This window comes from Vicugna pacos, chromosome 14, assembly GCF_048564905.1.
Source record: "Vicugna pacos chromosome 14, VicPac4, whole genome shotgun sequence".
Taxonomy (NCBI): domain Eukaryota; kingdom Metazoa; phylum Chordata; class Mammalia; order Artiodactyla; family Camelidae; genus Vicugna; species Vicugna pacos.
The window spans coordinates 936386-949491 of NC_133000.1; the positions used below are offsets into that span (position 1 = coordinate 936386).

General features: G+C 51.9%; 1 protein-coding gene and 1 long non-coding RNA gene across 4 annotated transcripts in view; one reads left to right on the top strand and one right to left on the bottom strand.

Annotated features, from left to right (window-relative positions):
* IL17D (interleukin 17D) overlaps positions 1–13106 on the top strand; it is a 31607-nt gene that overhangs the window by 16140 nt on the left and 2361 nt on the right. The window lies entirely within an intron of this gene.
* LOC140701050 (uncharacterized) lies at positions 915–5825 on the bottom strand. The gene is made up of 2 exons (XR_012079806.1): positions 1989–5825; positions 915–1766 (listed from the first exon to the last, which is right to left on the bottom strand). It is a non-coding gene; the product is annotated as an uncharacterized lncRNA (long non-coding RNA).

Consider the following 13106-nt stretch of genomic DNA (forward strand, 5'->3'; position numbering starts at 1 on the left):
GAGCTAGAAAGGATTCCACCGCGGCCCCGCGGCAGGAGCTCCCGATGGCTGCTGCCAGCGTCTGTGTCCCCAGCTGAGACGCAGGTGCCCCGCTGCTCCCGGAGACGCTCTAGGATCAGTGGGTGGGCCTGACCCAGGCTCATTTCAAGTTACTGCTTCTGCCCTGGGTCCTGGAGGGGGTGAGATTCTGTGTGCGCCCTTTGAGAGTGGGGTCTCTCCCCCATGCAGCCTGAAAGTAAGCTCCCCCAGTCTTCTAAGCCAGACACTCTGGGGGCTGGTCCTCCCAGTGCAGGACCCGCAGGCCGGGGAGCCCGGTGTGGGCTCAGCCCTCGCTCCCGTGGGAGACGCTGCGCACTGTGATTCTGCTCCTGTTTGTGGGCTTCCCCCGGGGGTGTGGGTCTGGGCTGTGTCACGACTCTGCCCCTCCTACGCGTCTCCACGTGGCTCCTTCTTTATGTCTTTAGTTGAAGATTTTTTTCTGGTAGTTTCCAGTGTTTTGCACGGATGGTTGGTCTGTAAATAGTGTGATTTTGGGGCGCCCATTGGGGTAGGTGAGCTCAAGGTCTTCCTACTCCACCATCTTGGCCAAGCTCTGAAAAAATGGGCCTAAACATCTTAATTTTAAAATTGAGAGCAGGAAGGGAAATCCACCAATCATGAGGAAAAAGCAGATACTGAAAAACTGAAGCCTCACCAGGTGACAACAGCCTGGACTTAGCGAGAGCACTGGCCCTGGGGAAGCGACCGCTCAGGCAGGGGGAGGCCCTCTCTGGCCTTGGTGGACGGAGGTCGGCGCCCAGACCGCAGCTGGGAAACGCAGACTGGGCGGGACAGAGCCAGGATGCGGCCCGGGCCGCCTGCTTCCCCCGCCGCGCTCCCCACTGACGGGCGTTAGAAAAGCAACATTCAGCCTCCAGAATATAGAAATACTTTATTATTTACCGTGTGGCATCATGTTTGTTTCTCTTGAACTTCAGAAACAGATACGCCAAAAATAAAATCAGTGGGATCACTCAGTACGGTCTTTAAGCCCGTTAACATAGAAACCTACTGCAAGGACGCAGGTCCATGGAGATTTGAAGACACACGTCACTCATTTATGACAAAACCCCAAAGGAAACGCCCACCAGTACTCGAAGGAACTTTCAGCTGTTTGTATCCTCGGCTTTGGGTACTGGCCTGAAGCTCCTTCTCTAGGGTGTGAACGATACACAGCACTTTATCTTTAGGGTTTGCTACTTTTCTGTGTAAGTTCCTCCTGGGAATGTGAGGCGACACCTACGTTTACTTTGCAGTAAACAGCTCCACGGATGGCAGCAACAGCAAAGGAATAAATGGAAATAGAAGGAAACAGGACAGGGAATACGGAGAGGAGGAGGGTGGGGACCACCGGCGCACGGGCACGCCGTGGGGGTTGGGAAGGGCCCGGAGGGCTGGAGTCCGCCCACGGAGAACCCCAGTCGGCTCTACTCTGTGTCCCCAGAACTTTCCAGCACAGAGACAGCGTCCAGCTCATGTAGGGGTGAGGTCTATCCCCCGCTGGGCCAGCCAGGTGCCTGCAGAGATGACCTTGTATCCCCACAGTCCATCACCGGATATTTATGACGCTGGTGTCAGGAGGGTGACAGGATGCAGCTGCTCGCCCCCCCCTCCAGGTGTCACGTCCTTGGAGCCACCCCTTCTCCCCAGGACAGTGTCACCCACCGGGCAAGTCCACTGCGAGGCTGGGGTCCGCACATCACTTTCTCATCATGTTATTCTTAAAACTGTAGAAGAACATTCGAGAAGGTTAGAGGTGAGGGCCTAATGTTAGAGAAAGTCGCCCCCTTCCGCTACTCCCACTCCTTCTCTCCGCCCCTCCCCTTGCGCGCGTCCAGACCTGTGTCCGCCCAAGAGCCCGGTCCCTGTGGACAGGCCGGCACCCGGGAGGTGGCCAGCAGGGGGCAGCACCAGCCAGCCCACCCCGCCGACCCCTGTGATCTTTGAACCTGGGAGGTCCCGTCTGTGTTTCTCGGAGCAGCTTGCTGCTTCCCAGCTCCCGGCTTCGTTATTCTGATGATTTGAAAACTAAGGAGGCCCTTCTGCCTTGAAGGGCTCCTGGGTGCTGTCTGTCAGCAGTGTCCTTTGTCCTTCCCGTTAAGGAGGGGAGCAGGGGACAGAAGCCATGACCGCCAGCCTGTGCGGGGATGGGGGGGGTCTTCAGACTCTAGTAGAAAAGGAGACGTGCATCATTTAAGCAGCTTGCTAAGAAATGTTGGCGTTTCTCCCTCAAATGTGCTTATGGGTGAGTGACCCTTCACTGGCCGAGCACCGAGCCAGTGTTTTCTCTGTGCTTCTCAAATCGCAGCGGCAGGGCTGCGGCCGGCACCGGTCCGGGGTGAAAATCAGAGCGTTGCTGGCAAGCTGGTCACGGTCACAGTCTCCGTCTCTCCTGAGCACAGGTGGCTTGCTTCGCCCTCTGGCTGGGCTCCGCTGTGTTGTGTCCTAGCAGAGGCAGGAATGTTCCATCCTGTCGTCACCTCACTCAGCCCCGTACCCTGAATGCAGTGTTTGTCCCCTGGACGCGGACAGGCTTGGACAAGGAGCACCCACGCCGCGGGGTCTGCCTTCCAGAAATGACACCCGAGGGTTTTGAAGGAGGGCGGTGGGTACACTGCCCACTAACTGGTGAGGTCACAGAGGAAATAAGCCACTGGGAACTCCCCAGGATTGTAAAGCCTCTGGGCTCGTGTTTTGCATGAATTACTGTTCATAACCAGCACATACGGGGCCCGCCTGCCCGTCCCAAGGACGGGCACGGCAGGGATGGCTCTGACCCCAAATTCTGCAGCTTCCCTGGACGGAGTCTGGCTGTCCCGTGGGGATGAGCTCGGTTTTTCCTTTGAAGAGATTCTTCCCCGCTGCCCTGAATGTGTGGCATCTGCCTTGCCTCTGAGAACCTCTGGCTCACCTCCTCCCTTCTCTGTCCCCGGGCAAAGCTTTTGTCCCAAATGATTTTCCAGACTCTCCCAGGCCCCCGGTCTCTCCTCTCTTCCCTCATCTCCCGGACAAGCAGGCCTGATGTGGGCCCAGTGGACTGATCCTTTTGCAAGGCCCTCGCTACGTGAAGAAGAGCTGCAGTCTGTGCGTGGGTCGTGGGTCAGGCCAAGCCCGGGACTGAGAGACCCTCCCTGCCCCCTGGCGCCTGGTTTCCTCTGCAGCAGCGGGACCCTCATAGGCTCCCAGCCCAGGGCCAGCTCGGCCGGCAGAGGAGTGGGTGGTTCTGGACCTGGCCTCCTTGGTCCGACTCCAGGGCTGCCCTGGATGCCAGGTTGAGATCACAGTGCACTCAGCTCCCCCAGAAGGACTGACCCCTGGCTGTCCTTGGCTGGCAGGGGTCAGACTCTGCTCTCCCAGTGGCTTCCCCACAGCCTCCTGCAGGAGACGCACACACTAAGGTCCTCTGTTCAGCCGGAGGGCAGTTTCCAGGGCTTCTTGGCAGCATGTGTCACAGGTCTGTGTGCGGCTCAGTCCTGAGCTCCCCAGTCGAGGGAGCCTGTGGTCTCCGTCCCCGGTGTCCCAGCCTGACCCCGCCGCCCAGCTCTCCACTGCGCTGCCGGCGATAGGGCGCGACCTAGAGGGAGACCCTGTCTCAATGACTCATACCTCTCAGACCTGCAGCCCAGCAGCCTGGCTCAAGGCTCAGTTAGAATTTTATGGGGATTTGGGAGTCATGGCCCTAGCCTTGCCCCACCCCACCCACAGCCTGGGCACCGCATCCCAGGGAGCGGGCAGCGGTCAGGGGTCCTAGCAGCTTATCTGTGCACCTCCAGCGAAGAACAAGCCAGGTCTCAGCGCGTCCCGTCCACAGTCGGTTCACGGTGACCTTGTGCACTAATTTAGACTCCTTGGCGTGGGAGTCCTGGCTTGGAGGGTCACGAGGCCAGAGAGGATTGGGGAAAATGCAGCCACCAGGTCGTTTAACATCAGCTGCAGGCCGTGCGGTCACTGCCCTCGGAGGCTCCTGGTGCCCTGGCGGGGCTTCTGCCAGCTGCGGGGTCACCCGTTTACATGGGCACAAGGTCACTCGGCAGCTGGTCAGTAGACAGAGCTCCTGATTCAGGGAGTGAGGTGAAGTGTGAGGAAATGCATCTTTAGTAGGGCCCCGCGTGGTCCTGAACTGCCCCTGCCTGCCCACCTCGCAGAGAATCCCCGCTCTTGGAGAGGGGAGCAGCCATCCCGCAGCCTCCCCAGGGGGTGGCAGAGGTCTTCGTGTTGCCGGACCACATGGCGACCTGAGGTCCAGAGGCAGGAGGCCCCCCAGGTCTTCCTCACATAGTGCGGCTAAATCTGGGCTGTTTCCCTGTGTATGAACTTTACGACCAGCTTACCAAGTTCTAAGAGAAGTCTGCTAGCATGGCAGTGACTTTACGGATTAATGTGGGGAACTCTTCGCTATCGTGGGAACCCAGTGGATTACAGATGTCTTTTCTAGGCGGAAAACATTAACGAAAAGACTGTGTTATCAGTCCTGCCCTCCAGATGCTGGAGGAAGGAGCCTGGCCATCAGACTGCCCCCTCCACTTCCTGCCCAGCAGGGCGGTGAGCTGCCCAGTGTCGCTGGTCAGTGACTAGACGGGCCCGAAGCTGCAGGTTCAGGACTCCTCCTCTGCGCTGCCCCTTTGAGGAAGCCCGTTGCTCAGGTCCGGGAACCAGCACCGTTGAGGCCGCAGATGCCCGTCCTGGGCTTGTGGGCAGAGCGCCTTACCCCCGCTGTGTTCCGTAGTCGGGGTCTTGGGATTGCCGTGGCAGAAGCAGTCTCACTGCGCCTTTGCTGTTCTGAACCTAACTTCATTTTTTGCAAAGTGGGAGGGTGAGTTTGTGCCATCAAATTGGCGACTGCATGGGCTCAGCTGCGTGGGCTCAGGGTCCTCCCAGAACGCCTCGAACTGTTTCTGCCCAGGTCAGGGTCGCGGGCAGCCCTGTTCTCTGTCCCTGCTGCCACTCGCATTCCTCTGTGCTCAGTTTCCATCACCCCCCTCCTCGTCCTTTGTTCCTGGATTAAGCCGGGCCAGCTGTCACTCCCTCCGGCCAAGCTTCACATGTGGGTCCCATGGAGAAGGAGCCTTGGCTGGTGTCCAGTGTTCCTGGGCCAAGCCTCGCAGAGCGGCAGCAGAAGGTGAACGCGGTGTTGCCGCAAGGGGGTGGCGGCCTGTGGGCCCCAGGGTTGCGTCCTTGTTTGGTGACAGGAAGGCTCCCTGCTGGTGGCTCTCTACCCAGAAACACTCCTGAGAACTTTTTGGAGCCTCATTGCAGGAGGCTGGGTGGCCGGCTTGAGCCTTGCCTGTCCCCTGGCTGCTCCGAGGCGCCACAGACCTTCCCCCCGACCTCTGTCCCACCCGCAGCGGAGCCCTGCGAGGCGTGTCCCCTGTGGTCCTGTTGGCCGTGCGCGAGGCTGGGGGCGGGGCGGGGGTGCGGCACTGCCCTCCTTTGGCCATAAAAGCACAGTTTGAAAACCCCAGGAGGGGCCGTGCCCTCCACGCCCCATGTCCCAGGCAGGGGTGGGCAGGTGTCTCTTTGTCACGGTGCCTTGGCCAGAGCTGTGACGGTGACAGCAGAAACTTCAGTCCCTCAGGCTGACGGGTGGGAGCAGGTGGGTATTTTTAGTCAGAGCGCCGCCTGGCCCAGGACAGTCCGTTCTGCCTGCACCACTGCAGGTGAGGCAGGGTTGTCACCTGCCTGGAAAGAGAAGTCCCAGCTTGAAAGGGGTCTTCCCGGCTTCAGGTCACACTCACATGTCAGAGGAGCAGACTGAGCCTGAGAGGCTCCCCTGACCCCGAGTCCGCTCCGTCCACTGCTTGAGTGCCTTCCCTGGCACCCCAGCCCTGAAACGCGGGCTCCCTGCCCTGGTCTTCAAGGCTGCAGCCGCCTGTTTCCCCAGGTCTCTGCCCCACACCGTGCACACATGCGTGAAGGCGCATCCACGCAGACACACCCCTCTAGCCTCAGTCACCTTGGACGCCCCAGGCCTTAGCCTCAGGCAGCGGCCGTGTCCCGGCCCCTGGCTGCGCCTCAGGGATTAAAGGTCGCTGCTGGCTGACTGATGTCACTGTGTGCGCCAGCCCTCACCATGTGGGTACATGTCTCCAAAAAATAAGGACCCTTTGCTAAAACAAAACACCTAAAAGTTAATAGTTCCTTAACATCTTCAAATGTTCAGTCAGGTTCAAAATTTCCTGATTGTCTTGTACATGTAGTTTTAAAATGTACATTTTTTTCTCTTTTACTATTAAATTCTTTGTTTTGAAATAATTTCAAACAGAAAACCTTGTGAAACTAGCACAAGGAGTTACTAATTACTTAGCGTGCTGCCCTGGGCCCTTCCCGATCCGAGCGTCCATGTCCCAGCCGAGCAGGCTCAGCAGGACGGGGGCGCGAGGCCGCGGCGCCGTCACCCGACGTGCGTCCTTCGGCCGGCCCGCTCATGCCTCTTTCCTGCCCCGGGGTCCAGCGTCTGTAGCCCTGGACGCTTCAGCCCCCTTCTGCTTGGGACAGTCCCTCAGCCCTCTGTCCCAGGACCGTGACACTTCTGAAGTGCTGTTGCATTGTTCTGTCAGGCGTCCCTCTATAAGGGCTTGAGCTGCTTTTTAAGGAACTGTGTAATTTCTCATCCGAATGAAAAGGCTTGGGAAGTGGGGCTCAGTCCAGACCTGCTGCTGCAGGATGGCAGGTGTAACCCAGGTCTGCGGGCCCCCATGCTTGTGTCACTCTGCACCAGGCCCCTTTTTTAACCGAGATGTAGCTGACCTGTCCCATCCGTTTCAGGTGTGCAGCGCAGTGATTCCGTCTCTGCCTGCGCAGCGGAACAGTCCCGGTGGTGCAGCCAGCACTCGTCACCACACGGCCACGCATCTCTGTGTGATGAGAGCTGTTAAGGTCTGCTCTCTTAGTGACTCAGACATGCAGTCCGTACTGTGAACGTGGTCACCGTGCTGTGCATCACAGCCCAGGACTCAGTTTTACGACCGGAAGTTTGTACCTGTGGACCCGTCACCCACTCTGCCCACTCTCTACTCCTTGCCTCTGGCGACCACAGATCTGTTCTCTGTACCTGTGATTTTTGTGGGTTTTTTTAGGTTTCACATGTAAGTGAGATCGTGTTGTATCTGTCTGACTGATTCCACTTAGTATGATGCCTTCAAGGTCTATCCACGTTGTCGCACTGGTGAGATTCCAGTCTTGACTGGCCGATGCCACAGTGTGTGTGCCACACTTTCACACTTTCGCTGTTCATCTTTCCTTCACTGCTGGGCACTAGGCTGCTCCCATATCTTGGCTACTGCAGATAAAGCTGCAGCGATCATACGTCCTTTCAAGTTCACGCTTTAGTTTCCTTTGGATAAACACCCAGGAGCGGAGTGGCTAGACCATATGGGAGTGCTATCTTTAAACTTTTGAGGAACCTCCATACTGCCTTGCACAGCAGCTACACCATTCACATTCCCACCAACGGTGCAGGGGAGCTCCCTTTTCTCCACACCCTCCTCACCACTTGTGACTTGTCTTTTTGATGAGAGCCCTTCTAAGTGGTGTGAGGTGGTACCTTACTGTGGATTTGATTTGCATTTCCCTGATGATCAGTGATGTGGAGCATCTTTTCACATGCCTTGTGGCTGTCCATACTCTTTGGGAAAATGTCTCCTCAGGTCTTCTGCCCATTTATTAATTAGATTGGCTCTTTTTTTGTATTGAGTTATATGAATTCTTTATGTGCTTTGGAAATTAACCCTTATCAAATGTGATTTGCAAATGTTTTCTCCATTCCATAGGCAGCCTTTCATTTTATTGATGGTTTCTCAAGGCTATTTATTTTTTAATTGAAGTATAGTTGATATAGAGTGTTGACAGTTTCTGGCGTACAGCATAGCAGTTCAGTTACACATTTTTTACCATAGGTTATTATAAGCTATTGAACATACAGTTCCCTATGTTACACAGTAGGACCTTGTTATTTCAATGTAGTTTGTATCTGCTAATCCCACTCTCCTAATTTATCCTTCCCTCCCTCCCCTTTGGTGACCAAACGTTTGTTTTCTATGTCTGTCTCTTTCTGTTTTATAAATAAGTTCAGTTGTATCATTTTTTAAGATTCCACATGTAAGTGGTATCATATATTTTTCTTTGACTGCTTTCACTTAGTATGATAACCTCTAGGTCCATCTGTATCCCCAAGTGCCTGAAATGTCACTGGGACTCAGATGTTTGTTGATTAAAAGTTGAATGTGATTGGGGATACTACAAATTCCTTTTCCTTCTAATTTTTTTTGAAGTAGTCAGTTACATGTGTCAACTTCTGGTGTACAGCACATCCCAGTCATGCATATAAGTACATATATTAATTTCCATATTCTTTTTCATTAAAGGTTGTTAAAAGATACTGAATATAGTTCTCTGTGCTATACAGAAGAAAATTTTAAATCTATTTTAACATTTGCAAATCTCAAACTCCCAAATCTATCCCTTCCCACCTCCTTCCCCCGAGTAACCCAACCCTATGATTGTTTACTATGTTTGCAAGTCTTCTGTTTTGTAGATGAGTTCATTAGTGTCCTTTTTTCTTTTTTTAGATTCCACATGAGGGATATATGGTAATATTCTTTCTCTTTCTGGCTTACTTCACTTAGAATGACGATCTCTAGGTCCATCCATTTTGTTGCAAATGGCACTATTTCATTCTTTTTTATGGCTCAGTAGTATCCCATTGTATAAATATACCATATTTTCCTTATCTAGTCATCTGTTGATGGACACTGAGGTTGCTTCCATATCTTGGCTATTGTATGTAGTGCTGCTATAAACACTGGGGGAATGTATCTTTTCGAATTTGAGTTCTCTCCTGGTATATGCCCACGAGTGGGACTGCTGGATCACATAATACGTCTGTTTTTAGTCTTTTGAGGAATCTCCGTATCATTTTCCACAGTGGCTGCACCAAGCTACATTATCACCAGCAATGTAGGAGGGCTCCCTGTTCTCCACATCCTCTCCAGCATTTGTCATTTGTGGACTTTTGAATGATGGCCATTCCAACAGGTGTGAGGTGACACCTCACTGTAGTTTTGACTTGCACGTCTCTGATAATTAGTGGTACTGAGCACATTTTCACGTGCCTGTTGGCTGTCTGTGTGTCTTCACTGGAGAGCTGCTTGTTCAGGTCTCCTGCCCAGTTTTGGATTGGGCTTTTTTTTTTTTTTAATTAAGTTGTATGAGCTGTTTACATATTCTGGAAATTAAACCTTTGCCAATCACATCATTTGCCAATATTTTCTCCCATTCCGTAGGTGGTGGTTTTGTTTTACTTACGGTTTCCTTTGCTATGCAGAAGCTTGTAAGTTTAGGTCCCATTTGTTTATTTTTGCTTTTATTTCTATTGCCTGGGGAGACTGCCCTAGGAGAACACTGCTAAGATTTATGTCAGAGAATGTTTTGCCTATATTTTCTCCTAGCAAGTTTATCGTATCTTGGCTTTTGTGTAAGTCTTTGAGCCATTCTGAGCTAATTTTTGTGTATGGTATGAGGGAATATTCTAACTTCATTGATTTACATGCTGCTGTCCAGTTATTCCACCACTTGTTGAAAAGACTGTCTTTTCTCCATTGTATACTCTTGCCTCTTTTGTAGATTAATTGACCACAGGTCTGTGGGTTTATTTCTGGGCTCTCTATTCTGCCCCATTGATCCGCATGCCTGTTTTATTACAGCACCATGCTGTTTTGATGACTGTAGCTCTGCAGTGCTGTCTGAAGTCCAGGGGGGTTATTCCTCAGCTTCTTTCTTTTCTTCAGTGTTGCTCTGGCAATTCTGAGTCTTCAGTGATTCCTTATACATTTTAGGATTATTTGCTCCAGTTCTGTGAAAATGTCCTGGGTAACTTGATAGGGATCACATTAAATCTGTAGATTGCTTTGGGTAGAATGGCCATTTTAACAATATTAATTCTAATCCAAGAGCATGGGGCATCTTTCCACTTCTTTAAGTCATTTTTTATAGGAACATACATATATAAATTTTCATGTTCTTTTTAATCAAAAGTTACTTTAAGACATTGAATATAGTTGCCTGTGCTATACAGTATAAATTTGTTTATTGTATATACAGTAGTTAGTATCTGCAAATCTCAAACTCCCAATTTATCCCTTCCCACCGCCCCCCCCTTTAAATTATCTTTAGTTTCCACTGTCAGCGTTTTGTAGTTCTCAGCATATAAATCTAACTTCCTTGGTCAGATTTATTTTATTCTTTTGGATGCAGTTTTAAAAGGGATTGTTTCTTTACTCTCTTTTCCTGCTATTTCCTTGTTAGTGTAAAGAAATGCAACTGATTTGTTATGTTAATCTTTTATCCTGCTATCTTGCTGAATTCTTTTATCAGCTCTAGTAGTTCTAGTAGTTTGTGTGTGGAGCTTTTAGGCTTTTCTATATATAGTATTATGTCATTCCCATATAATGACAATTTTACCTCTTCCAATTTAGATCCTTTTTCTTCTTCTAGCCTGATTGCTGCGGCAAGGACTTCCAAGACTTATGTTGAATTAAAGTGGTAAGAGTGGGCCTCCTTGTCTTGTTCCAGGTTTTAGTGGGAAGTCTTTCAGTTCTTCATGGTTGAGTATTAGGCTGGCCATGGGTTTGTCATAAGTACCTTTTATTATATTGACGTATGTTCCCTCTGTATCCACTTTGGTAAGTTTTTATCATAAATGGGTGTTGAAGTTTATCAAATGCCTTTTCTGCATGTATTGAGATGATCCTGTGATTTTTGTCCTTTCTCTTGTTGATGTGGTGTATCACATTGATTTGCATACATTGAACCATCCTTGTGTTCCTGGGATGAACCCAACTCTTTCATGGTGTATGACCTTTTTTATGTGCTGTTGCATTCTGTTTGCCAGTGTTTTGTTGAAGATTTTTGCATCTATGTTCATCAATGATACTGGCCTGTAATTTTCTTTTTTGGTGGTGTCTCTGGTTTTGGTGGCTTCATACAATGAGTTTGGGAGTACTCCCTCCTCTTCAGTCTTTTGGGACAGTCTGAGGATTGGCATGAGTTTTGTTATGTCTGGTAGAATTCCCCAGTGAAGCCATCTGGTCCTGGACTTTTGTTTGTAGGGAGGTTTTTTTTATTGCTGTTTCATTTCTAGTGATTGGTCTGTTCAAGTGATCTATTTCTTGACTCAGTCTTGGTAGACTATGTTTCCAGAAACTTGTCCATTTCTTCTAGGTTGTCCAGTTTGTTTCCATATAGTTGTTCATGGCTGTTGTAAGTCAGGATCTTATACTGACCTCAGGGTCTGAAGGGCAGGAAGTTTGTGAGTCCAGACTCGCCGTCTGCTGAGCTCTCCCGTACATGAAGCACTGTGATGGGCAATGTTAGAGCACAAGGCTGAGTGAAAACACACCCCCACCCCACCTTCCCAGGGGAGACACAGGAAACATGCAGGTCTGAGAGTCCCGGGGTGTTATAAGAATATGGGGAAAAAAGAGGTTAAATTCGAAGAAATCTGAAAACTGAACATAATGTCTTGAATTGGACCTTAAAAAATGGTAAGTCTTCATTGAGTTGATTTTGGGAAGAGTTCTCCTTGAGCAGAAGCTTAGTGGCAGCACAAGTTGGGTGCTGATGCAGGAGCATCAGGTGTGTGGAGGATAAGTGGGTGGGGAAAGTGGGTGAGGAGCAGGTCCTGGAGGCCTCTGAAGGCAAAGAAGAGGACTTCGGGTTTTTCCTGACCCAAGGGGTTCTGGGGGGACCTGTGTCCTGGGTGGGGGATGGGAACGAGGCATCACGGGGCAGAAAAGCAGGGGAGGTAAGGGCAGAACTGAGGGGAAGTACCAAGAGCCTTACAAACGTTCTCACCTGTTTGTGTGCACGTGGGGGGACCCTGGATGGGTGGGACTGGTGTAAATCTGAGTGCCTCAGCCCATCTGTAGGCATTCCCCCAACCCTCACATTTGCACAGGACCGACTTCCCAGCCTTCTCTCCTCCCCCAGTGAAGAAGTTGAAGGGGGTCCATGCCTGCCTGGGGCCACTACCTCCCCCACTGCTTCTGGTCACCTCGTCTGGAAGCCTCAGATGCACTGCTCATCTCTCCTTGGCCTTCTCCCCACATTCCCGTGGAGGCCACGGAGCAGGGAATGTTGCTCTGGGCCACTGAAGTGGTGGGGTGGGTGTGCTCCCTGAGTTCAACCATCACCCTCCCTCTCTCTGGCAACCCTGTTGCCACCCCACCACCCACCCACCCACCCACATCCTTCCATCCACTGGTCACAGGTACTGCCTGGCACTGAGGTCCCCCACACACACTGGGTTCTTTCCTACTGTGTGTGGCACCTGGTTGACATCAGGTGGATTTGTTATGTGAAGAAATCAATCATTTCTAAGCTCTTCCCTGCCCAGTCATCCAGTCCATCAGTGCCTGAAGGTGCTGGACCAAAGAGACCCATGGCCCTTGATCTTAGGCCCAGGGCCACCCGCTCTCATCAGACCACGGGCAGGTAGCCTCATGCACAATGGCTTCCTTTGGGGAGGGTTCTCTTGGCTTTCATGACACAGCTTTTCTTGTCACCCCGTGCTGGAAATTGTGCAGGGCCTGCCTCCATGGCACTGCCTGCCATCGCTGTCCTCTGACCCGTCGTCTGCACATACTTCAGAACTGGAAACCCCTAACTCGGCTGATGAACTGCAGCCCTGGGCGGGAGGTCCCAAGGGAACTGGCCCACAGACGAGCCACCCTCCCCCTAGAGCCTCGGGTTCCGGGTGTGAGAACCTTCAGCTCACTTCACTCAGCTCATTTCCACCCTGGGCTCCTGGGCCAGCACTGGCTGGCAGAGGTGGGGAGGTATACCAAGTGTGTGTCCCTCGAGAGGTCACAGCTGTGAGCCTTCAGGTCTCAGGACTCAGCTCCAGAACAGAAACATTTATAAGAGGACCGTGCATGTTTTAAATTGGGCAGATTAAGGGAAATGAGAATCTGGGCTCTTGGCAGTGCTGTGAGATGGGGCCTCTCCCCACATCCCCTGCAAAGAGGCCGCCCCCCCCTACTTACCTCGTGATGGAAGGGTCAGTGAGGGAA